Raw genomic sequence first — 26861 nt, forward strand, 5'->3', positions numbered from 1 at the left:
TCTTATCACTTAAATCATCTCAGCTCTAACCGGAGGCCCTTCTGGGTGACACCAGAGCTACATGCATGTTCCAGCATTTCTGTTCCTAGCGCCAGTCCACAGAAGACAGGGAAGGGGGAGAGCTTACAAGATCTCATTGGGAAGAGAAACCAAGGCACAGGGGAAACCAGTCACCCAGTTCCCACTCTATGCATCTCCAGTCCTCCCAGCAAGGCTCAGCACTGGGAAAACACAAGGCTTGGCACAGAAGTGGCGATTCGAGCCTACTCCCTCTGCCAGTTCCATCAAGCAAGAGCTCTCATTACCCACAGAAACTGGCACAGTTTTCTCTTTGCCTCCGAAGTCAACATTAAATAATGCCTCAGTGTGCACGGAGCAGGAACCTGTGGACAAGCAGAGAAAATCTTTGCTGAGGAAAGGCCAGAAACCCCCCGGAACTGTCCTCCCCATGCACCACAGTAAATAATTACGCTGCCAGAAAGTGCAGAGGATGACAGCTCTCCATACTTTCCCCCTCGGACAGCCCACAGGCATCCTGTGCATCCATTCACTTGGGTGCATTATTATCTCCATCTGGCAGCCCCAAGAAGACGACTCTTACATCGGGACCTCTGAGGTGGGTTTTGGGTGCAGTTGATTTTTAAGTCAGCTCTGGCAATTTGAAGAGATGGGGCTGCTTATTTTAACATCACACCTTTTGGAAAACCAAAGCAAGTTCGCGTGCAGCTTTCAGTGCTTTTAACCGAGGGGTTAAGTGGTGAGAGCAGCCAGCTTCTGTCCTCCTCTGGATGAACCACGGAGATCAGGCCGCTATCGAGCATCCCTCTCACTTCATTTCTAGCTGCAAAGACAGCAAAGGGCGTGCAGCTACGGCATGGAAAGACTGATGAACTGCCTAACGCTTCAGCGGGAGAGTAAATGCAAGAGGTGCAACAAAAACGGCTGCTGAGTAATAGACACGGGGTCATGTGGGCTGTTTCCAAATTCCTGCTCTTTAGTATATGTGTTCAACAACTCTTCTGGCAAGAGTCTCAATATGATGAAGCACAGACCATTTTTTTCAAGCAAGGCTGCAATTAACCTATTTTCCCTGCAATTAAGAGGTCAGTTCCAACCCCCTGCAAGGCCTTTGCCTAAAAGCAGACTCCAGAGCAGCCCAGTCAAGGCAGACAGTCTGTCATCACGAAATATTCAGCCGTGGGCATCATAAAAAAAGCCACCTATGTGCTGAGGCACGCAACTGAAGAGCCTGCAGGAGCCACTGGTTTCACGCAAAGCACGTTAGGAATGAAGAAGGATTGTTCACTGCTCGGCGAAAGGCAGTCAGATGGCACGTTATAAAAGTCCAACAAAAGGAGGAAATGCTTCTTCCGTGTGACACACGCTTGGGCTGGGACACGCTCTGCTGCTTCCATCGAGTTAGAGAAGCTGCCTGAGAAGTAACACGCAAACTGCAGGAGAACAGGGCCATCTGTCGCTGCGAAAGCCTCTCCACAACTCTCCCTCCTTCCCTGAGGATCCGCACTGGGTGTGCCTGGGCCAGTGCTGGCTGAGGTGGAGCTGGCTGGAGCCAGCGTGGAAGATCTTCCACGCTTGAGTCACCACGCACTGCGAGTACGGTGCCAGTGGAGAGAGCTTCGGGCTCCAGCCCTTCATCCTGGCGTGTTAGGTGAGCACCTCTGCAAGAGGAGCAGGCACGAAGGGATCACGGCCACTGCTAACCTCCACCTGCTCCTCCTCGGGCAGCAGACCTGAGGGGAAATGCTGTTTGCTGTGCTGCAGAGCCCCAGGCAGTGAGGGGCAGCATGTCCTGTCTTCTCCACAGCGTGTCACCCAACCACACACTGCAAGCATGCAAACGGGTGAGAACGAGCCCAGCAACCCTTCAAAGGCAGCTCAGGCTCCCAGTGATCCCCAGCGAGTTGTACAAGACCTACCCAGCATCCACAAGCACCCTGCTCACTGACAGCCAGTTCAGAAAGGCAGCTGCTCCCAGCCCGATGGGCCACGAGCTTCCCCTCTGCCTGCCCAGACAGCCCCGACACATCGACCGCTGCAATCAGACACTGCGACGTGCTTCACAAGCTCTTGGGCCAGCAGTCAGGACAAATCTCCAGGAAGGCAGGCCAGGATCACCTCCAAACCACAGCTTTTCCCCAGTAAACACTTACCAAAACCATTAATGGGTGGATGGTGCTGGAAGGCCATAAAAACTGATACACGCACAGGGAAAAGGAAGACAGCTCTGGGTCATGCTGCTGAAGAAAGCTTTTTAAAGCCATTTATTCCTGCAGTCGCCCTCTAGCATTGAAGCACCAAGACCTTGATGCTTGTTCCAAGCTGTTCCTCTATTCGACCAAGCAAGCATCCGAGGTGAGTGCCAGTGAGCCTGCCAGGACAGCTGCTGGGGAGTTTTTCCTTCAGCCCAAAACCTCTCCTCACTCCATCAAACCAGGAGGAGATGCTGCATCAGTAATAAGGAGCAGAGAGATCAGAGATCCTTCTCCCTGCGGCAAGCAGCCATCCAGAAGAGAACATCAGCAACAAAATCAATTTTCAGGTGGTGGGCTCTCTTCTTCTGGCACACTTATCCACTTCTTCAGAGAGGTAATCACCAGGGATTTGTCCTCCAAGGGATGTGACCTCAGCTGCTTTGCCAAGGCACTTTGCTTGCCTTCTGCCTCAGTGTCAGAAGTGTGCACGCAGAAAAGGAAGCACTGGCTCGTTGCTGTAGCTACTTTGCAACCGTGCTGACCAACTCTTCCTGTTTCTCTGCAGTCACCCTACACTTCCCACTCCCGGTGACTGCTTCAAGCATCCGGACGTGCTGTGAGCGGCCGGGGCTCTCCCACCAGGTTACTTGTTCCAGCACCTCCAGATACAAGGAGGCAGGTGATAAAATAATAATTTACTAAAACGTTATGAGGGTAAAAACATGGATGCTCTCACCAGTTGCTAGTTAATAAAAGCCTCTGAACTGAGGGGTGCGGACAGCACAGCCAGGAAAAAGCCTTGGTCAGGCACCTCTCACTCCACAAAGAGGCGAGGATTAAGTGGCACAGCACAAACCTCTGGGGCTGGCGGGGGGTTTCGGGGCAAAACCCTTTGCAGCTGCAGCACTTGTCTGGGGAGATGGGCACATGGGGCACAGCGGGCACCAGCAGCACCTTCCCTCCAGCACATCTGCTTTCTCAGGGACGGCAGCACCAGCTCCCCTGCACACTTCCAAAATCACCAACCAACCCTTTCTCTCTATATATACAACATATCCAAACAGTCCCAGGCTTGGCAAACCCATAAAGCAGTTCCCCTCAAGTCCTGTGTGAAGGCAGAGGTGAGGAAGAGCCGGGCTGCAGTGCTGGGAAGGCCTGTACCCAGCGCTGCCGGAAAGGCGCGCACAGATCCGTGTAACGCTTCAGGGCAGACAAATCCCTCCACTCACAACATTAAAACCAGGACATGCCATCAACAGGGCCTGTCCATTCACAGTCCCCGAGCTGTGAGGAAATGAGAGCTGACAGCAGCATCAATACAAGCAGCCTGTCCTCTCTGTTCACAAGACTCACACGCCAGCAGCACACCCCGCTGGCATTTCCTACCTGCTCTTTACATTTGGCACCAGCCTCTCGTCATGCAGCTAAAACGCTTACTCTCATGTCTTCTCCCACCTCGTACCAGCTTCCGGCAGCAAGAAGAGCACACAGGCCTCCTCCGCTGGTGTTATTTCTGGGTTACAGATGCTGGTACACAAACTATGTGCTATATCCAAAAAAAATGATTTTAACATTCACTGACCTTATTCGGCACCCGAAACAGGGGTGTAGGCGAAGGCTGGGACCAGGTTCCCTTCTTCCCTGCTGTACTTCTCATTGCACTGAAACTGAGCTGGGGAACAGAACTGAAGCTGCCCTGCAGAGGTTTCATCTACATGGGGCAAGAGCTGAAGTTTGCCTTCCTGCATCCCAGCTCAGCATCTTCTCCATCATCCCCCAGTCTGCTTTCGCCTAGGATTACACCACAGGAACGTCTGCATCACCTCTCAGATGGCTGTGCAGACTACAAACCTCCTGCCATCTCAAAATTGCACCTTTCTGGCCAAAGCAGCAAGCCTTTGGAGGTCTCTGATGAGTTGTTTTTTCCTCCCTCAACTCTATCGGTTCATCTGAATAGCAAGCACTTCCTTTGTTAGTTTTGGTTTCTGTTTTGTTCGGAGGTTATTTCTGTCTGCTGACTTTTTTTTGAGCTGCTCTTCACGAAAAAAAGCCCAGCTCCAGGCTGCAGTGTAACCTGTGCGTTAGGATGGCTGGCACACTGCTCTTTTTCATCTACTACTAACCGTTGCTTTTTTCCCCTTCAATTCCAGGCAAACAGCTCAGCCTCTAGGGAAAAGAGGCAGCAACTTCGCACATCTCAAGTCAAGCAGAGTGTTTAAGTGCAGAGGCTGCAAAACACACACCTGCGAGGCACGCAGACCCAGCCGGTGCCCTCCAACATCTGCTCTGCAGCCTGGGGAGCAGCTCCTCACCTCTCCTCTGCAGCAGGTAACCCAAAAAAAATCCTCTTGGAAGCTCAGATCCACCTCACTGCTGTTTTAATCCTGACCAAAATAAAGCTGAAAGAACAAAGCAGACATGCGGTTGTAGGCACAGTGTTTGGATTGAGATAAACATCCCTGCAGGTTACAGCCTGGATTATATTTGCCTTACATCTATTTTAGCCAGTCTGTGTTTGGTCGTCTATTGAGCACTACCAACAACGCAACCTCATCCTTCCTCAGCCTTGGGGACTGATGAAAACGCAGTCACCAGCCTTAATTCTGGCGTTGAACTGATACGATGACCAGCCACAACCACACCATGCGTGTGATTGTGCCCAGCTTCACCACTCCACATGGAAAACTTGAGGAGCCTTCGCAAGCCCCAAGTCCTACTCGCAAAATAACACTCGGCTGTGTGCAGAGTATGTTTCAGATTAGGCTTTGTTTTCTTTTAACGTTGTCAGCTCTCATCTTTGAGGCCAGATCAAGAGATTGCTTTGCAGTATTTTGCATGCATCTATTTTGATAAAACGCGGCAGTTGTATTGTTTGGTTTTCTCCCCTGGCCTCAGAGGAATCTCCTCCGCAACACTCACAGCTAAAGAATCAACGCCCGTTGGTCAAAAACAGAACCAGGCAGTCTGGCCAGCTGCACGCTTTGAATATCTTTTGTGGTTTTATACGGCAGAACTAAGAGAAATCAAGAAAATAATTGTTAGTTTCATAAATTGTAATTCTGGATTTTGAAGGAAAATAACATGCAACTGAAATTAATCAGAAGACTTGTATTTGGTAGAGTCACATCTCCCAGTTAAAAAGAAGAAGATGGCCCAATGTGAAGATCAACCCAACTCAAAACACGCATGAGCACAGTGATTTTTCAAGGTTAGTCCCACAGTTAGGACAGCCCTTCGTTGGCTATACGAACGGTTCTGAATAATGGCAATAGTTACGTCATCCAAGCACACAGGTAAAGCTTCACACTATGCATTCTGCACGTTGCTCGTACCATAGCAATGCACAAAGCACAAAAAAGGAGGAAAAGACACTGTCACTCAGAAATAATCTTAGGTATTCAGGGAACTGTCAATTAAAAGCTTTTCCAAAAAATTACAATTACCAGTTGACCTAATTCTAACCAGGGTTTGCAAGGAGCAGCACCTTCAACTTCCTACGTTACACCTTTGTGTTTTTAGGCACCTCTGATTACACCTTGCTGTGTGACACGGTCAAGTCCTTTGTTAAAGTATTCCTTCATTTAATCTACATATAAAGCCTTCTGAAGCGTGAACATCGGTATTTTTGGCTGGTAACTGAGAAAAAACAAAGAAACAGCTGCTTAGAGCAGCCTTAGAGAAGCAAGGTTAAATAAGGACAGAAAATGCACCTCTTCCTATGGAAATAAGTCATTACCGTGCTTAGAGCATTACTCCAGTTCAATGCAAGCAAGTACCACATCATCCTGAAGAAAAGTAATACTGCTCCGCACCTATCACCAAGCCTCCCAGAGGGCCTGACACGACCAAGTATGATTTTATGATTTGAAAGTGGTCAAGGGCTGAAAAATGAGGATTCAGCCTCCTGTGCTCTCAGCATGTAAACTAGGGCTGCCCTTCCGCAAGGCCTAGCCAAGGAAAAGCATCTCCAAAGGAAACCGGAAAGGTTTTAATTGCAATTAAAAGCACTCAGGTTTGCAGTTTTAAACACACATACTCAGAAAAAACACTCTGACATACGTTCATCTTGTGTAGTTTCTGTAAGGGCATCTTCATTACAGTGTGAAGGGTAGGTAGAAACTAATTAATTCAGCATGCGTTTGGCCTCCAGTTGCTTAATCAAAACATTTCTCTATGACCATTGAAGTAGTTAGATCACATGCAACCTGTTTTGACTAGGAGATGCGCCACTGGTTTCTCACATGTGGATTTTATTGCAAAATTCTGGTGATTTTATTCCAAAGTCCTGGAAAAAAAAAACACAACTGACTGAAAGGATAAATGAGAACAGTGACTTTAAAAAAGGTTAGTAATCACTACATGTGTGTCCCCCTGCTCCACATACCCTTTTAATGCCTTTTTTTATTTTTCCTATCTGAATGGGGAAGGAAACCTACAACAATAAAACATTTCACGTCTTTGTGAGGAACAGCACTACGAGGGCCATCTCACAGCAATACATCACCTAAAGAAAAGGAGAAAAAAAAAAACCACCAACCAACCCTTCCTTCACTGAAAAGAAACCACATTACTGGCCCTTTTGCTGCAGGCACTGAAACACTGTAAAAGCACTCGTGTGCCCAGCTCTGTGCTCTGGCACGCCGCAAAGAAAGATGAATTAAGGAGTCCCAAACCACCGGCGACTCCAGCGAGCACCGTTTTCCTGCACAGTGCTGGCTGCAGCCAGGGGCAGATCTGCTTCCACTTCGAACCAGAAGTGCACAGATACATTCCTGCACACGGGGAGCCCCAGCTCCAAGAGCACCCGTCCCGGTGCCACATGCTCCAGCCAACGCCGTGCACGCACAGTAGCCGATGAGCGCATCATCGTGGCCCGTCCTCGAGCCCTTCGCCCACTGGAGTCCTCCCACTGCCGGATCAGATGCCTAGCACCTAGCCAGCAAGACCAACATCCACAAGCAGACCAGGAACAAGCCACACATCCCAGGAGACACCACTGCTATGCCCCAAATACCACCTGCCTGGGCTGACAACCCAAAGCCTTTCCCCAGTATTCAGTCCTCAAAGTGGAGGGAGGAACCAGCCACCCAGACAAACAAATAATGCCCACTCGTTGGCTAAAAGATATCTACTTCAAGGAAATATCAGTGGGGAAAGCTGTTATTGCTGCTTCAATTAGGGGAGCAAGCCCAAGTCTTTGCACAGCCAGGAGACCACGTTCCAAACTAAGCAGGGGAGATCTGCAGATGGACATCGTGCTGACAGAGCCCGGCTTCTGAGATCAAAGTGGGTAAAAGAGATCAATATCCTCAGTGCCAAGCGACAGCAGGCCTAGGAAATGAATATGCTTACAAATCCTAGTAATAACCTGTTATTTCTGGAGAGAATTGCAGGGAGGGAGAAATAGTTGTTGGGCTGGAAGAGGAGGAACAGATGCTGTTTAGAAACCTGGAGCAGAGTTCATTACATTGTCAGAAACCTCAAGTTTCAACAAAAGTAAATTCCATCAAGCCTATGAAGTCCTCATCAGAGCTGAACTTAGCATGATCTTAAAGAAAACTGTCCAGAAAAACAAACTGAAAGCCCACAAGAATCATGCTTTCAGGAACTCAAACGTGAGCGCTACAGAACGGTTTTCCTGCCTGGAGCTTCAAACACAAGCCGTGCTGCAAGGGGAAGAATCGCTCCCATGTTTCTGCAAAGTGACTTCAAGGACTCCAAAAGCATTTAGGAAACTGCTTTGGTCAAAATAAAAAAAAAAAAAAAAGCTCATAAATTTAGAAGACAATGTGAACAATGCTGAGCTATTCAGGCAAAAATGAAAGCTGCTGTCGGGAGGGAAGGGGAAATGCCCACCACAATAGCTTTGGGAAACACTGCCCAAAACCCTCAGGAAAGAAAGAAAAATGAAAACATACTCTCAGAAATCCAGGATGGCCGGCGCTTAGAAGCAACACAAAGGAACTGCAGCAGCCGCATGCTAGGACTAAAGACCAAAAAAAAGAAAGCCACGGAGCTGGAGTCACCTATTCCAGCTGCCACAGGCCTGCTGTTCGCCCATTTTCATTCCTTTCAAGCCCTTTCTGCAAGGCCGGAGCTGTTTTTGCAACAGCTGGGGGAGAATTTCAACCCAGGGCAGGCTGCTGCTGCCTCCTGCGTGCTGCAGCTTGTGCAAGAGCAGGGCGTAGGGCTCTCAGCATCGCCCAGCGTCTCATTACTCAACTCTGCCAGGAGCCTCTGCTGTCGCAGCCGCCTCCTGTTTATAAAACCTGAGGCAGATACCTACGCACAGCGCTCCCCGTCCCCCCAGCTCCTTCTAAAGTAAAGGCGGGGAGATGGGAAGGCACCTCCGTGGGATAAACACAGGGCTGAGGAGGGGAAGAGCAGCCAAACATCTCTCCTTCCCATTCCCTATGGAAATACCATGCCTGCTGCTTCTTCTGCGGGTGCCTCGTTAAAAGGGCTTCCTTCGAGCCGCGGCTTAACGAGCAGCAAATAACCTCGGCAGATTTACACGCAGCCTGCTAAACGGCAGGGCCCGAAGCAGCACCTAGTCCCATTTCCATGCAAAGCACAGCTGGCCAGGCCTGAGGAACAGCTATCCCAGGAAAAAAATAAAAATCAATCACCATGGCCACTTGAGGGATGAGTGCACAGGGAAGTACCACCACCTCCTTGCATCGCTGCTCGATAACCGCAGACTACCCCAGGCACCGTCGTAGGGATTTTGCAGGGCTAGGTACCAACCAGTTCTCCTAGAAATCCCCCCCAAAGCCTTTTTGTCTCCACATTGCTGCTTCCACCAGCTTCCTCAGCCTCGTCTGCCTCCAGCTGGGCAGCACGGGGCAGGGCCCTCGCTCACCCGCTCGCAGGAACCTGGAGAGGGAAGCCCAGCCACAGTCACAACCTACCTCTGGCTCTCCTCAGTGTCTAAAAAGCCAGGAGAAATGCAAAACCAAAGCTCCTGTGAGGCCAGGGGAGCCGATACCGACTGTGCCATCCACAGCATCCCCGATCCCAACAGGCAGCTGTAACTTCAGCTTTGTAACTCACCAGCACACCAAACCCCAGTCCTCCAGCAATGCTATCGCTCTCCTTCCCTTGCCTTCAGCTACGGTAAGTCTTTCTGTATCTCAAAGACCTCAAAGTATTTCTTATTCTTTAACAATCCAGCAATTCCTTTGAGAGCTGCTTAGGATGAAAAAAAAAAAAAAAAAAACACACAAAAAAAAGCTTATCAGATGAGACCAGCAGGACTCTGAAGCAGAGCAGTGGCATTTGTCTAGAAGAAGTGGCACCACTCAGACATTATCAAGCAAGGAGCAGAGCAGAGCCAGCCCAGGTCTTAATGAAAGCTGTGTTTTTAATCTGAGGAAAACAAACAACTCGACTAAATTGAGACTCAGCCAAAGAGGAAAAAAGCAACACAATCCCTTATGAACTGATAAAACATCAGATAGCCTGTTGCATTTCTAGCTTCGAGAAGTAAAGAGGAAAAACAGAATATCCTTATTGTTCAGCTTCTCTCTACTTCTGGGACTTGGTTTTTGGCCGGAAGCCTGGTTTGTACCTGAGGGTAATGCAAAAAGGAACATAAAAACCCCAACCTGAATGACAACTGAAAAGCAGCCATCTGCGGGGGCGTTTCTCTTTCCAGACCAAACTTGGAATGAGAAGGGTTTTCCAAAGACTCAGCCAAGGAGAGAGAGACTTCAGGAAGAGCCTCAGTGGGATCCGACTGGAGAGCACGCTTCGTGCAAATATCAGGGCAAGGCATCATTCCCCTCACCCCCTCCCAGCAGCCCCCCTAGATGTCCATTTGCTGTTTTTTCATTATTTTTTAATGCAGCAAAAGCTGCCGGAAGCATGCTTTGCTTGGAAACTGAATGTGCAGGAAAGACCTGGCTAGTGCCATGCCTTTCACCTCAGGTCACCGAAATGCTGCCCATGAACCGGTCACTGTTACCACCTTCCTCGCATCCCATCTTACAGCTGTCAACCACCCTGGGGTGAGTAATTGCAGAGCAGAGCAGAGCAGGAGAGAACCTGAGTCAGCTCGTGGGAAAAGCAGCAATTTAGGCAACCAGCAAACTGCCTTCAGGGAGGGCTACACGAGGTCTTTGCATGTGAAAGCAAATTCAAACAGCCTCAAATTTGTGCTGTCATGGTTACAGCGGGCCGGGTAACCACAAACTGCTAAGTGCCCGCGAAGCAGACCTGCATGTCACAACTGCTCATCTGCTCTGAACGAAGGTCTCAAAAAGCCGTGACCTTGTGAAAGTGGCCTTTGCTGGCAGCAACCCAGATACAGCCTTCCCACTGCTGCAACCACACCTACAGACCTCGATCTCGACGTTTAGCCATATACACGGCTGCTCCTCGTGTGCCAGACGACGTGGGGCTAAAGGCTGCCACCCCAACAGAGCTCTGAAGCTGCTCAACACCCAGGAAATTTGGGGGAAAATAAACAATTCAGGCTACAGCAGATTGAGACTTGTCCATCCTCCAGTGCTCACAGTTCCTGATCCTCCTGGGAGCATGGAGATTTCCCTTCTGCTGGCTGCGAGACGACCATTTGACCCAAAAGAGACAAAGAGGTTTTACTTCCTAAAATTAAACCCTGCACTTGCCCCTGTCCCCAGGCACATCCTCCACGGGCAGGGAGCTCGCAGCCTCCCTTGGCACTCTGTTGGAGCCCGGACTACCTGCCTGAGGAGACGTGCCAGGACCCAAACTACTCACTAAGACAACATCGTGATGTGGAATTGAGCCGTGCAACTCCTTGCCACGAGGTGTTTGCTCCGCTCGCAGTTTTACGGGGTTTCAGAAGCAACAGGACGGGCTGGGGAAGAACCCCCAGCCACGGGCACCGTGCCCGGGCACACACGCTGCCTTGGGGTGTCAGCAGACCATGGTTTTCTGCAAGCTCCACAATCTCCCTCTCCTTGTCCTTCTAAGAAACAGGCTGCGAGACACAGGTAATTCAACAAAAAGAGCAACGCCACCAGCAGCGTAACTCTTCCAGCTCTGCCCAGCCATCAAGCCCTTGTAGGAGAAGGTGAGGATCAAACCACCAGCCTGAAAAAGGCAGATGTAGGTGGACAGGGGCTTGTTTTGTCGTTGTTTGGTTGTTTTTAGCTACTACTGAGCAGAATGAGGCTGCTCAGCCTTTATCCAGCTCTTCAGAGTAGCTCCACTACTGTTGCTGGAGGCAGGGCATTGCATTAGACGCAGTCAGTTCCAGATGTAGCTCTGGTTCAGCCCGCTACGGCTGTCTTCGCACTATCTGAAGCAGCAGATTAAAATGCATGCCCACATACTTCCAGCACAGCACAACAACATCAGCAGGAACTCGCTGATAGGAGAAATATTTTCCTAATAGAGTCCTCAAAGCTGGATGTGGACACCTCCTCCAAGCACTCAACCGCTGGAACAAAACCTGCTGTGCTTTCTGCCAGGGCTCAAAAGAAGAGCTGACCCAGGGATGCCCCGAGATTCCTGTTCATTTCGTAACAAGCCACTGTAAAAGGAAATTGAGCTGAATATTCACGTGCTTAAGGCCATTTAAAGTAGAGACTTACTTTCCGAATGTATAAGGGTTCTTCCAGCCTTCTGCGGGCAAGAGACAGGAAAAGAAATGCCTTTCAGGGAGAAAGCATTAATGAGAAAGGAGTTTCCCCTGAAATAATTAGCAGTATAAGGTAAAAAAACTAACAAACTTTCCCTAAGGAAAGGCTTCAAAATAATTAAACCTATATATCCAAAGCTCATTGCAGTCTACTAGATCTACTGTATTAGCTCTTTAATTGCTGCAGCTTTTCTGGAGCTCATGCAATGCAGAAAAAACACTCCCTAGGACCATTTTTATTTACCTCAGTATTTTGGTTAACCACAGGAACGAACTGACAAAGGAAACCTACATCCAGGAGGGCTCTGAGGGCACGGAGCTAGGCACCGCAGTGACACAGGGATCCGAACGGGGACACACGCATCCCTCCTCATCAGGCACTACGCTCTGCACCCCGTGCCAACAAGGAACGTCGGGAATACGTTTGCAGGAAACTAGGCAAAGCTGAGCAGCTAAAACAATCCTGATTTGCCAACTGGTACAGATGGTTTTCAACAGGAAGATAACAACATGTCTTAGGAAAAGAGAAGCCCTGCCAGGGAGAAGAGGGTCGCTTCGGTGCTTAATTTTTCCCAGTTTTCTCAGAAGGCTCAGCAGGAAAAGGAACAGAGTCCCCACCGCATGAATTCTTGTATCAGGTGAGGCTAGATTAATTCCCCAGAGAAGATTACTGCTCTAGGCAGTTAACGGGTGCTCTTACCTCAGTTCTCCTGGTGCTTTTCTCCCAGTGACTGAAAGAACTGAGAAGTTTCATCCCCAATTCCTTTACGAAGACGCAGCTCCATGCAGGCCATGCTGTTCAGCAGAGCAGAGAAGCAGCAAAGCACATCCCCTCAGACTGAGCACAGAATACAAATAACGTCCTCGTGCTGCTTCCCCTCTTTCTTCTGTTTTCTAAACACTCAGAAGAAAGTCAGCACTCAGACATCTCTCCCCATTTTCTTAATGGAACTGTAAGAAGCCTGCTGTGCAATTGTCTGCAAGAGGCTCTGGAAAATCAAAAAGGACAAAGCAAACCACAGGGGTTAACCTGCAGGGCAGCTACTTAAGTAGAAGCAGCAGAAAACAAATTTCTAGACACACACGTGGAGCTAAGTCTCATTTGTCAGAGGAGCAAGCATCAAAGGCTCTGCACAGAGCCATCCACCTCCTGCGCTGTGCTTGGGGGGCTCGGGCTTGTGGCGTTGCTGCTGATGGTAACAACGGTGACCCCGTAAAAGGAGCGGTGGAAACGTCAGGGAAGATGGAAGGACAAGCAAGAAGATCACCTCCAAAGGGCAGCTCTTCATGAGACAAGCTGGTTCAAGACCCAGAATGGTTACGGGCAGTTGGTCAAGCCAAGGAGGCACCTGAAGACAGTTTGTCCCGGGGCAGCCGCTGGGGAAGAGGGGACAGAGCTGCAGCAAGTGCCTGGGAAGTCCCACACACCTCTCCATCCATTCCAGTGACCGACAGGGGTACTGAAATATGGGGGTGAGGAAGCTTGTAGCATCCCCTATATCCATCCCTTACCTGCCCAGCTCCCAGCAATTCAATTATCCGATGCAACAAGTGCAAGGTGGTTCTCAGCTGTGATTGACCACCGTTCTGCTCTCACAACAGCATCTCAAGCTGTGTTTCCAAATCAGCATTTAGCTTTTTTGCTAGCTAATACATTTCCTCTCTCCCCCTCTCCCTCCCTTCCCCCATCCTATGTATTTGGTGAAATTGCTTCTTCTGCAAATCGCACCGCAAACACTGAACTTTTGCCAATTAGACAGGGAAAGCCTTGGCTAAAAATAAACCCAATTGCAGTAAAAAATAGACCCCTTTGCAGTAAAATAGGGGATTATGCATGCAAGCAGACCTGACAGGAGAGCACAGCCTCCAGATTTGCATGAGAATCTCATCAAGCTCAACAGATAGCATCTGCAGCTACATTAACTTGCCCCATATTGGAATAAAAAAAAAGAAGAAAAAAGAAAAAAAAGAGATAGGTGAGACTGAGGGAGGGGTAGGGTTGAGGGCACTGGGGTAAATCAAGTTTCCATCTGTTTTGCCAGCATTTCAGATCCTTCACACATGCACACACCCCAGCACGTCCGTGACTGGGCAGCAAAGAACAAAACTCCCCTTTGAAGAAGCCAGAGGAGCTCCCTGAAAACACAGTTCTCCCGCTCAGAAGTACCGAGCCTCCCAACACCCCACTCCTCTAGCAGGCCGGGCACTCAGAAAAGGATGCCAGGACGAGAAGGGCTCCAGCCAGCGCCTGCCTGTGCTCCCTGAGAACCCAGCAGCTCTTTATCCGTAGGAGAGGAAAAGGATGACAAACTGTTCCCTACAGGAGGCAAAACCCCATTACAGGAAATCCACCGCAATGTTTCAGGCGTGGAAGAAAACAACGTGTGCTTTTTGCCACCTGAGTCACCAGCAGTCTGGGGCACTGATTCAGCACCGCTTCCCTCCGAGGCAGACACACCTCAGGAGAGCAGCAAACAGGGACCGTGCTTACCTTCACTGCTCCCCGTCTCATTACGTTCCTGCCTTGCAATAGAGGTCTTCCGAGCTAGCACATAACCTTAAGAAATGGAAAGTGCGATGGAAATGCAAGCCCTGCTAACTGCCTCTGCCATCAGCTCAGAAGCAGGGAGCATGTCGTCTTCTTGCGCAGGGTGATAAACCCCAGGAAATACCCGGGATCAGGTAGGAACAGCTCCGCCCTAACTCCTACTCCTTCAGTGCCGCACCACCCAGACAATCCCAGCTGAACCAGGTATTCAAGAAAGATTGGTTCCCCTAATTAATCCACTTGCCTTTTTAGGGAGCAAGAAAGCTTCACACAGCCAATTAAGGATTATGTCCTCCTACGACCAACAGGGCGGCTTCAGACTGGCCAAGTGCAATGCTATTTTCAGAAGGGATCTGTCAGGGACGGACGTTTGGAAGAGAAGCTTTTTGTTTGTTTTGTTTTAACTTCAGGAGCACTTGTGGCAAGCTGAAGCTCGGTGTGCCAGGCCAACCTCTCCACGTTCAGCAATGCCCCTACAGCAGCATCCACCTACCTTAGACCTCCCCTGAGTGACCACAAATGGCAAAATATTCCACTTCAATGCCTCCGGCCAGCTGGGAGCACAATTGCAGTCACTAAAAAAGCAGCCCTGACAGTAATGCAGTAATTGAAATCCGTGGGCACGTGGGCCTGCTGCTAGCATAACGAGGGGCGATTACTGAAAGCATCTTGGCAACTGAAACCAGCTCAAGCAACCCACTCTCATTGCCAAACAGTTTCAGAGAGCACAGGTGAGCTTTTTCAGCTGAGCACTGATGCCTTGAAGCAACAAACACGCTGAATAACTCAAGCAAGAAGATGCACTGGGCAGCACCGGGCACAACTCCACTACTTCCGATAGCAATCGGCGGCTGAGCCGAGCAATAATTATCCAGGGAAGAATAAGCTGCTACAGGCTGCAACTAGAGACACATTAAGAAAGCAGCAGTGGACTTGCTCACGTATCAAGGCGAAAGCAGCAATCTGAGGTCCCACTGAGGATGGTGGGTGCACACACACTGAGATGGGTTTCATATTCAAAACACCTCGTATGTTCAAGCTCAGACAATCAGGTGGGGATTTTTTTTCCTGAAAGCAAACCCCAGCTCGCAGCCTCCTGGTGTCTGATGATGACACCATGCACTGCACAATGTGTGGGAGCAAAGACGGTCCAACCTCTAGCAACAAATGCAGCTCCTCCTGCTCGAAGCACGCTCCTGGCCCCACCTGAAGCACTGCTTCCCCACAAGTGAAGGCCAGGAGAAGCAGGAGGAGGTCTCTACTCTGGACTGAGGGCTGGATACGGCCTCCTACCCTGCAGCATCCTGCAGGCTGCCCACTCAGCACGTTTTCCAACCCTCTTCCCACAAGGCTGTCGGCTAAGCTAAGCGAAGACCTTACCTCCTGCATGGGTGTTTCCACATCTGCACAGAAAAAAAGTGTTCACTGCACAGCGTGACGTACCTGCTCAGAGCGTCAGCTTCCCTGAAGGCACCGACAGTGAGCCAGAGCACAAACCCCATTGGCATACAGGAACTGGCAAATCCTGCAAGCATGAGAGAGTGTTAATTAGTGACATTAATAAGATGTGGCTGGTGAAAGGAAAGGAGGCCAAGTCTACCTTAGGAGAGAGTGGCGGATGCTAGATCCCTGCACTGAGCATACTCCTGCCTAGTCCTTGCCCACAGCTGGGCTACCAGACACAAGATTTTAAGGGACTTATCCAAAATCACAGAAGGAAGCCAAGAAAAAAGGCAAGACTACCTGTCCCAAAACAAAGCCGTTCACCCAGCAAAGCCTCCCCAGCAGCCAATGCAGTGAAGTTAACGTCTAAGCAGGAGAGCAAACAACAGGCTGATGAACTGCATGAGTGGTCACCTGCTGAGCTCTCCTACCCCTTTGTGATGCTGAAGACCTGCGCTATAGCTCTTCTGCAATTCCTTCCACTTCCTAAAGCGGGTGAATCACGTCTGACATCAGCACCACACTGCTCGTTTCACTAATATTTATTCAACATGACGGTTTCATCATGTAAATGGTTTGCTATTTCCTCCCAATCACTTTATACAGCCTGCGTAGGTGAGTCACACCAACAGATAACTAGCAGCACGGAGCACAAGCAGGGACAGAAAGCTGCTCCAGCGGCTGTGGAAACACCCAGCTGGAGGTATTCAAAGTCCCCGCTGCATGCTGATGAAGAGACATCAAAAAGAGAGGTCTCCCTGGAAACCTTTCTAAGCAGCCATAAAGAGACGCTTGCCTGGCCGCACATCTAAAGCAGAGGTCACCACGTAGGGTAGCAGCAGTCGCACACAGGATGGTTTTACTCTTCCTGTTCTGTTCACGGAGCGGTTCGAGGACAGCAACGAGCAGAGTTGCTGAACAACCATCCTTCAGCACGTTTTAACTGAGAGGGGATTTGACAATGGGGAAGGTAAGGAAACAGGCACGGCAAAGCCCCGCAGGGACAGCGAGGGTGGGACAACTTCTCTGAGCAGCTCTTCAGTCAAAGCACCAAAACAGCAAGGGGGAAGCACCGAGGTTTTAACAAAAATGATCGGCCCAAGGATGTCTCACGTATTTCCTGCCGAACGGAGGACCTTGTTATAAAATGCAAGAAAACTTACTCATGCAGTGCATAGGTTTACCTTGGACTGAGAAAAAGACACTTTGTTTTCCCTAGTCTCTGCGTATGTCTCATGGACATCAGCTTTTGCCAACCAATATTTAAAAAAAAAAAAGAGAAAAATCATAATCCATTAACCCTCCCCCCATTTTTCCCTTTCTCCTTTCCCATTACAGAAGGACTGAAGTCATTTCTAAGGATGCAAACAATGCTGAAGACCACAAGACTACAGCACGGACGTCGGACGCAAGCCTCAAGCACAAATTTTCCATCGCTGTTTAAAATGCTCTCCCTGTTGCTTTACATTACTGCTCTAACCAGAACACGAGTTATTTACTCGTGTTATGTACCTCCAGGAGGATCTTTGTTGTTTTTCTTTTGAAGTTGCTAACTGAACCCCGTTCTGCACCGGAACATAAAATCTCTACAAAGACAGAAATAACACAACACAAATCCAACCTGGCCAATAATCTTCAGTGACAGCTTATTTATGCAGTACAGAAACACAATTTCCCCCCAGCGAGGAAATTCCTGCCTTAGCTTCACATGGCTTACATCTGAAAGGAACTGCAGGAGCTCTGTAGGGCTTCATCCGTGTCAGCATCAACCCGCTCCTGCACCGGGGCCCAGCCTGCTGCTCGGGAAGCAGCAGAGCTCCCGTGGATAAAACCATTGCTCCCTGCCTCCTCCTCCAGCTCCTTTCCTCTAACAGCTTTCTTGATGTGATTGCTGCTACTGGACAATGTTACAGAAACATGACTGCACAGTTCAAACTCATCTCCCACCAGTACTGCTGAGCAAGGCAAACAGAGATGCTTGTAGCTTCTCTAAGTGCTGCTGACTGCTGGATTTAATAAAACCCATATGCAGGTGGCCTGGCCTGCCTCCCCAAAGCAACCACAACTCTCAGACAAAGCATTTTGTCCCACAACAGCCAGATACACTGGAAACACAGCCTGGTGCCAAGGATTCAACCGCATGCTCTCTGTTCCCGAGCTCCCCTCTCAGCAAAGTCTCACAGGGTCCAGCAGCGCTGTTCCCCCAGGGCTGCTCTCCTCCAGATACAACCATGCTGTGGGCAACAAAGTTGGGCACAGGGGTGGAGGACTGAGCGACGTTGGGTGACTTACAAAGAGGAAGGGTTGAAGGGTTCAAGCAAAGCAATGGGGCAGAGAACCAGCATGGCTCTGCACAGTGGGAAGGATGGCAACAGCCCCGCGCCATTTGGCTGGCCTGGGTGATCTCAGCTGACCTTGGAGGTCTTTTCCAACCTGAATGATTTGATGATAAGCAACAAGAGAGGCAGCACTGGTCAAGAGAGCAGGCAAGGAACTGCGAGGCGATGCAGAGGCTGTAAGGGGTCTGCTAGTCCCCAGGGCTGACCCCGCAGCTTTGCTAATGCCCCTATCAAGAGCAGATACGCCAACCATAAAATACACACCACTTTTAAGTCTAAATAGGGGTTCAAGGTGTTTCCTGTCAACACTGAGAAATCATCAAGTTTTGTTTAAAAGGCTTACAATAATTTTCTTCCCCTCTCCTGCGGCCTGCTGGTGATGATCTTGCCATACCAGCATCTTCAAGCTCAAGCACACAGCTCTGGCCCCCAGCAGGCAACGACAAGGTTTAATTTCTGTGTGGTTTTCAACAGGAATGATGCTTGGTCCCCTTGATACAAGCACATATCACTAATTCCTCGGGTACAGCCAGCACACCAGAAGAGCTATCAAAAATACGCAGGCTCCCCAGCCTGCAGACCTTGCAAAGTCATTGTCAAGACAGTAACGTACAAGCAACGAGCACCTAAGACGACAGCTTTTCAGCCTGAGACAGGTCATAATAATGTTTATAACAAGTTGGGCAGGAAAATAAACCTACCCCTAGGCCTATGGCCAGAGGAGAACAGGATGGCAGGATCTGGCCTGCTCCCTCCCAGAGAGGCATCAGGCCCAGGTCTGCAGTGTATTTAAGCAGAGAAATACTCGGCTTGATACATTCAGAAAAAAAAATGTTTTATTTAAGAGCTCAAAGTCTTCCCAGAGGGATACCTCCCCTGGGTTAATTGGGAAGCTGAACGTTTTCAGCTGTTACTCTGCACGTACACGAAGCTGTCAGCAGTGCACCTCAAAGGGCTCTACCAACTTCAAAGCCTCTCAGAAATGTTAACATACACTGCAGCCCTTACCCGTCCTTTGCAGGGAGGGAAACCGAGGCAGACGTAGCACAAGCAAGTTAGCAATGAAATCACCACCTAATTTTCCAGCCAGATGCTCTACCGGAGCCATGTGGTTGCCCTCAGCAAAGTGGTGCTCATTCCCTCCGACACTGCCCCATTCTACAGGGCCTCCAGCTCTTCTAGACCAGCCTCATCCCTCTCCCAAAGTCTCACAGAATTATCAAGCTACCATCAAACGTGCTTTTTTTTTCCCCCATAGCTCCGATAAATCTGAAAAAGCAGGCCTTTCCTTATACGCAGCGACTGCCTGTGGTGTAGCCCCTGTGGCGACAGGAGGGCCCAGTGCTCGTGTTTCGCCTCATGCCTCTGGGGTGCAATTAACCCATCAACTTAGCTGATCCCAAACTATCTTCTGCTGCCAAAAAAGACAGTCCTGCCTTCTCCCTCCTCCCCCTTCTATGTGTCCCAGTCATCTCCTCCACGCTTGCGGTAGCAACCACGGCTTGTTTGATCCAACTGGAAGCCATCCCAGAAAGAAGAAAATGAGAGGGGAAGGAGCCTGATTTCTGGCAGGAGCACAGCTTGTGATCAGCTAAACTGATGGGAAGCACAGCCTCAGAAAGATGGCCCTGTGGTACAGCTGGAAGCCTAGGAGGGGCCTGCAAGCTAGGATGCAGCACTAGGAAGAAGTGCTCCAGAAGAAACCCTCTTGGTTTGTCTCTGCTCAGTGTTAGGCCACTCAAAACCACTTTAACAGCTCCATTCACTTCTGAACATGCCCAGATGCTCACTTTTCTAAAGACCCATCTGAAACAGCCAGGTGACGTGCTACCTGAGGTCTGCGAATTGGGCTGATGTGTCCTGACAGCCACACACTACAGCTACGTAAGCCTTGTGGCTTAACGAAGAACAGCCGGAGATTTTCTTTAAGAGATTTGTTGTTGTTGTTTTTGTTTTGATGTGCTTTGCCATAGCTGAAGGGTGTTCTCAAAAGGGTTTTTTTTGGAGGGGAAATGAGCAAGGCCAGGCGTATGCAAACGACCTAGCAGAAGTTCATAAGGAAAGCAGACAGCAGCATGCTGAAAATAAACCCGTGCAGCCCTTCTCAACGTCAAAGTACAAATCCATTTCCAGCCTGCCACAGCCCTAGGTAACAGGCTTGTCCCCAGGTCCCCTTGCACCCAGCCCTCTTTGCAGGGGCCACTGCCTGGACCATAGCTCTGAGGTTTAGGGTCCAAAAGCAGGTGATTTCACCTCAAAAAACAGCGAGAGCATGGTCAGCACCGAAGGGGTAAAAGCCACAAAGCATGAAGTGAGACAATACATGTACATCTCTAGACCCAGAAATGGCAGCACACCCAGAGATGCCATCTAAACACAACCACCGATCTCAGCAACAGTCCTACCTAGTTCCCCCCACCCCTAGACCTCAAGGACAGAGGAGGCAGAGTTCACGTCTCTTTTTTTGGGTGCTCGTTTTTCTTTTTCAAGTTTATGCAGCATTAGTCACACAAGCTCCTGACAGAGCCACCTCAGGGACTTGCAGGCCTCGCTTCTGAACCACGAGCGATCTCCTCTGCACTCTCACACCAAAACCACTAACACTGCCAGCACCAACAGAAGAGCACAGCTAAAACCCTTACATTCAAGCCTCACCCTTCACAGAAATACCCAGTGTTGCTCTGCCACGTTGTTTTTTTCTGCCCCTGTAAAAAGCATAAGGGTACTCAAATGTAGCTTCCACAGCATTAAAATCAGTTTAACAGCTAAGCATCTCTAACCACCCTGTTCTCAGATCTCCTGATAACTGACACCATGCACACCCCAGAAATATCCCAAAGCATCCTCAAGAAAACAGTGAGTTTTATTTTACTTATATATACAAAGCTCAAGCTTAGATCTTATCTCAACCTAAAAAAAAAAAAAAAAGACCAAACCCAACTGATTAATTCAGGCTGGTTTTAACACAGCAGGCCTTTCACAGTCAGTTGCAATGAGCTGACACCACAGCCCTCACGAGGCTAGGCAGGACTCTTGTGATGTTTTTGCTGGGGACCTTTCCACTGCCTGCACGCAGCCTCCCGGCAGCAAAGGCTGGGCATATCTCGGCTCCTCACCTTTTGGGAAGAAGAAGCTGCCCTGCCAGAAGGGACAGCCAGCACCTCCTGCCCTGTCTCCCAGACCTCTCTGTCCATCACACCTCGCCAGCCACCCCTGTGCTGGATGCAACACCCTGGCAGCAAAATAAATACGCTTATCTCGACAGCTCCCTGCAGCTTCACTGAATTAAATGTGCTCAACGATGGGTCCAACACCCATAGGAGCTGGCCACTGCAAGGAGCACGACCAGAGTCTGATAAGCAGCAGGACGATCCCTCCCTGTTGGCAGCTGCAGGTGTTTTATCATAAAACTGCAGCAAGAAGCTCCCCAGTTCGGACATTTCACGGAAGCCAGACAGCGGATAGTACCCTCAGCTCATGACCCGCACAGCCTGCTGTGCGATTTGTGCCATTTGAGGCAATCAAAGCGAAGATGTCATTAGGCTCTGTTAGCTCAACCTCTAGACATCGAGAGCAAACAGAGCGGGTTTGGAGTCTCCATAAGGCCAAGCGATGACACTGCCAGCACTAGCTCTTAGGGAGGGGGGTGATGGTGTGGGTCTTCAGAGGTGACTTAACAGAGGATGAGGGCCAGGAAGAGCCACCGAGCAAAGCAACACTTTGCAGAGCAGCTTTGAGCTACAGGATTCCCTGTGAAAACTGTGAGGCGAGCTAGGGAGCCAAGAAAATACTGACGCTTTGAAACAAATTCGGTAACTTTACCCAGTTAGCACTGTAATCAGCACAAATAAACACACGCAACACTTGTGACCTACTTATAACTTTATCACCCAGAGGAAATACGCTTGTTACATCCTCCCTGGTAAGTCACCCCCATTCAGGCAACGATGCTCTCATGGCCGGTTTTGACTTATGAAACCGAGGGGGAAGGGAAGACAGTAAGAACAAGACATCAGAGACTACGACAACAGTTTTCATAGAATTACAGAGCAGTTTGGGCTGGAAGGGACCTTAAAGCCCATCTAATTCCAACCCCCTATGGGCGAGACGGGCAGCTTGAGACAGATGCAACTTTGTTCCCCTCCACCCAAAGCAGCTATCAGCACTTCTATGATGAGTAGTGAAGGAAGCAGGGAAGGAGACTCTTGGAAAGCTCACTTTGGGAAAGGAAAATCACGCGACTAAATCAAAACGTGATCCAGATGGGTGAAACTTTGGAAGACTGACGGCTTGTACCTGAGCGCCCGGTAGCCCATCAGCACAGGGGCATCATGGTGATGGTATGAAGGTTTCCTCCATCCAGATGGCTTAGCAGCTGGCAAAAGGCCTGCAAAGCATGCCCTGAGCGATTCGCTGAGCGCAGGAATGCAGCTGCTGGGGGGAAAATTGGGCAGGATTTACGAACTGGTGTGGAGCGGCGAGACTCGATGAGGTCTCGCTGCTTTCCATCATCTAAAGCTGAACGGTTAAACAGTGCTGGCTCCCGCGCCTGATTTCCAGGATCCAAGCCACAAAAGGAGAGCTAAAAATACCCCAATTAACCATTCCTTTCCAACGTGGGACTTGCTGACGGTGCCGCCGGGGTGTTGTACGACTGCGGACAGGAAGATGCGGTCTGCAGAAAAAGGCAACTGGGAAAACACTTGGCCAGGACAGCAGTCTCTGAAGTCAAGGGTGGGCCATATGGCCAAAAAGCCTTGAGGAGCTTTGCTAGCAGCTCCTGCAGTTGTGGTGCGCAGTGCAGATGCACTTGGGAGCTTTTACCCCAGTCTCACACACGGTATCACTTTTGTGCTGTTTGCTCGGCACAGATTGAACACAGCGAGCTTGTTGTGGACACATCCCCTGCAAGCCAGCTCCCGCAGCAGCCGGTGGGCCAGCCCTGTGTCATCCTGCATGGCAGGAGTTAAAGCAGCAAACTTTCATTCATGGCACAACCTCTTACAGGCAGACTGCTGGGCTCTGAAAGGGGGCATGGCTCCAGACCTAAGGGTTTCTCCGCAGGCAGACCTAATTGCGATTTTTTCTTTTTACTGCCCAGTCTTTACGCTGACACCAACAGCTTAAAAAATATCAGCTGTGGGCAAGAGAGGGGCACGTCACTGACAGCAGCACAGTGTGCCCAAGCACAGGGTTTACCCAGGGTTTGCATTTCTCTGCTGGGCAGCGGGCTGCTGCTGCTGGAATCACCAGGCAGGCTGCCTCAGGCTCTGCTCCCGGCGAGGCGATGGGATGGGATGGGATGGCAGCCGTCCAGCCCCCATCTGCACGCCCTGCCCCGCTTCTCCGTCCTCCGGCAGGCGAGCCCGAGCCGTGACAAGAGCTGGGGAACAAAGGGAGCAAACACGAACCGTCCAGGGCAATCAATATCTTTCTAGGAACACCCAGGCCTCGTGCCAGCTCTCTTCCAATCCCATTTAGCTCTCCTGCAGCAGAGGATGAAGCCACACGCAGGCACGGCACGGGTAATAAAGCAAGGGAAGAGCGGCTAATTGGCAGGGCCGGAGCTCAAACGCTTGGTGCCGGGGCTGCCAGAGCAAACCCGCGGTCAAGGAGCGCACCTTGCCGCCAGGGCAAGCACCCGAGCCCCAGCAGCTTTTCCAAAAATGCCGTGTCAGACAGACAGCTCTCCTTCCAGGGCACCTCGACGCAGCAAGCAAGTCTACAGCAAAGCCCCACAGCATGTATTACGGCTTCAGCATCCCTGGGGACTGTGCTTTGCACTAAGGTGATGGAGATTTGTTGTTTTTTCCCCCTCTGCCACCTGCAATGGGACTTTTCTGTCCTTTGCAGAGAGAGAATGCAAGGGGAAAATGGAGATTCACCAGCACTTGAACAATTTTTGCCTGCATCAGTGCTACAGAGCGGTGGATTCTCGACCCAGTGGAAACCCAGCTGAGCCTCAACTCCTGCCTGATCCCCAGCTACGGAAACCCAAGTGCTCAGCAGTGCCAAAACAAGTAAAAGAAAGCAAGGGTAAGCTCGTTTGCAGGGTATAGATGTGCCCCAATGGCTGGGGCGGTGGGAGCTGGACTACTCTCTCCTGGAATTAAAATGCAGGAGAGGAAAGTGCAGGAATTACTCTGGCATGACCATGAAGGACTGAACAGGCTTCAAGTTTCAAAGTCGATCCTAACACACGCTCTCCGCTGCAATTCTGATCCTACAAAAAGCCAAAAGGTTTTGCCGGGAGAACTGATCCCACCGAACAACCCCATCATTAAACCACACAAGCAGCGAACGAGGGAATGACCACGGACGGGGCGGACACAGCCAGGTGAAGCAGTCCCATTGTGCCCCGCACTGCCACATGCACAGCAGGCAGGCAGCCTGCCCCGGGATGGGAAAAACATGTAATGCCACGGAGGAGAAACCTCACGTCTGAGGGCATCTACCCCAAACGCAGCCGAAATATTCCTCCAGCCCCGCAGAGCTGGCTAGAAGCCTTGCAGAAGCACGCAGGTGCGAGGCTGAAGGGATGGAGGGCAGGTGGGGTTTGCCAGCAGGAAATGCTCTCAGGCATCTCCTCGTTCCTGCGCATCCTAAAATAAGGAGAAAAACTTGGAGTTCCTGAAGGGATGTAGAAAAGAGGAGGGCACTGAAGAAAGGAAGGATGCAGTGCTCTTCAAGCTGGCGAGCACTCCTGGGAGAAGCACTTGGGATTTTAAAATAGCGACAAAAGGTGTGGAGCCGTCAGAAACACACTCCAAGGTAAGAAGTCGTGCTGCTGGGGGTGTGGCAGCCTGCCTGGGCAGTCGCTGCTGCTTGGGATTTTTGGAAGATAAATGTGCCTCGGGGAATGTGCTCGCTGGTCTTCCCTCAGCTGCACAGAACCAGAACGGAGCCCGCAACCACGACAATGAAAAACCAAAGCCAGGAGAGCATCTGAAGGGCTGAGCTCATGCTGCTCAGGCCCTTTAAAGGAAGACGCAGTGTTAGAAGGGAGGATTAAATTTAAACACTCAAGGAGTTTAGAGACAGCAACGCTCAGACAAGCTACTGAGAAAGCTCTGCAAGAGGCAAGGCCCACTGACAGACCACAACCTGTCCAGGAAGAGCAATAAATACCCAAAGAGCGTTTCTCGATCGTGATGCTGCCGCAGCCGGGCAGCGTTTCACCAGAACCGCACGAGGCTCGCTCAGAAAAGGAGCCCAGGAATCAGGCGCCTGGCACACCGCAGCACGAGCAGCTCCACGGCACTGCTCTGCTCCGGACACCAAAACCAGGAGCCAAACTGGGGAGGAAGAGAAGCGGCCGGGGCCGATGCCACCACGCAGGAGGGTCCCGACGCACTCGCCCATTTGGCCACTTTCTTCCCCCAAAAGCACCCCCGTTTTCCTAGCGCCCCACAGCCACCCCCAGCACGGGGCACCACATCCCGGCCACGTCCCCTGCGGTGCCCCCGAAGCTCTGCGCTTTTTTGGGGGATGCTTTTTTTTTTGGGGGGGGCACCTCTGCGAGCAAGCCGCACGCACCGAGCCCCCCCGCTGACCCCCGCCACCCGCAGGGACCGACCCCAGCGCTCCCCCCGGCCGCAACCCGGGCACCGCAGCCCGGTGGGGACCCCAAAACCCCCCCCGGGACCCCAAAAATCCCCCTGCGCCACCCGAGGACCGGAGGCGAGACCCCTCCGGGCACCGACGGAGGGATCCCGGGGGGATGATCCCCTGCGAGCCCTGCGCGACCCCGGGCACCGCCTCGCCTCGGGAACCCCCCCGCCCCCCCAGACCCTCCCGGTGCCCTGGACCCCCCCCCAATCCCTCCGCTCCTTACCGGGCGCGCGCTCCCGCTCCGGTCCCGCCACCGGCGCGCGCGCGCGCGCCCCGGCCCCTCGGCCCCGCCCCGCCGCGCCAAGCCCCGCCCCTTCCCCCTCCTCCTCCCGCGCAAGCCCCCGGCCCGTCTCCACGCGCGGGGCGCGATGGGAGCTGTAGTTCTGAAGGGGGGGGGTGAAGAGTCTCGCGAGAAGAGAGTAGAAGGGGTGCAGGCGGGCAGTGAGATGGGCAGGGGAATTAGCTCAAATGGTAGAGCGCTCGCTTAGCATGCGAGAGGTAGCGGGATCGATGCCCGCATTCTCCACTCCCTTTTTTATTTTCTTTTTTTTTTTTCTTTTTTTTTTTTCCTCCCTTTCCTCCACCTTATCCTGGGCCCGAGCTATCCCGAGGGGTCGGCTCTTGGCAGCTGCCAACTTGGGTTGGCTAAAGTCTGCCTCCGAAAAGAACAAAGCTGGGCGAGCTGCTCCTGTCGGAGTGCATGACACGCAGACATAGCGCTGCTTCACCACTGCTCCACACTGCAACTCCGGCCTTCGAAAATCCCGACCCCGCCACCCTTCATTTTAAGCAGCAAGGCCACGTCAATAGGACAACGCCTGGTAAAACGGGATTTGCTGCGACAGCACAAAGGACTGGATGGAAGGGAAGATGCGGCGCCTCTCACAAAGGGATTATTTGGCACAAATTGCCATGAATTCTCAGTGGAGAGAAACTTCTCCACCGCCAGAGGCAACCCACCAGCCCTTCCCAGCAAATGGCGATGGCAGCACGCAGCCTGGAGTCTGAAAAACAGATGAGCGTATGGAGTTTGTTCTTTTTTTTTTTTAACTTGAAAAAGTTTGTTCTCATCTTTTAAG

The 26861-nt window shown here is 50.9% G+C and overlaps 1 protein-coding gene across 1 annotated transcript in view; it reads right to left on the minus strand.

Moving 5' to 3' along the window:
- LOC311209626 (uncharacterized protein) overlaps positions 1-26061 on the minus strand; it is a 75663-nt gene extending 49602 nt beyond the window's left edge. The window contains exons 1-2 of the mRNA XM_084287086.1: positions 26006-26061; positions 15833-15914 (exon numbers count right to left, since the gene is read on the minus strand). The gene's annotated coding sequence lies outside the window, so the exon portion shown is untranslated. The remainder of the gene's footprint in view (positions 1-15832; positions 15915-26005) is intronic.
- Between the last annotated feature and the right edge of the window lie 800 nt (positions 26062-26861).

The sequence above is a fragment of the Netta rufina genome (genome assembly GCF_964035555.1).
Source record: "Netta rufina genome assembly, chromosome: 5".
In the NCBI taxonomy this organism is placed as follows: domain Eukaryota; kingdom Metazoa; phylum Chordata; class Aves; order Anseriformes; family Anatidae; genus Netta; species Netta rufina.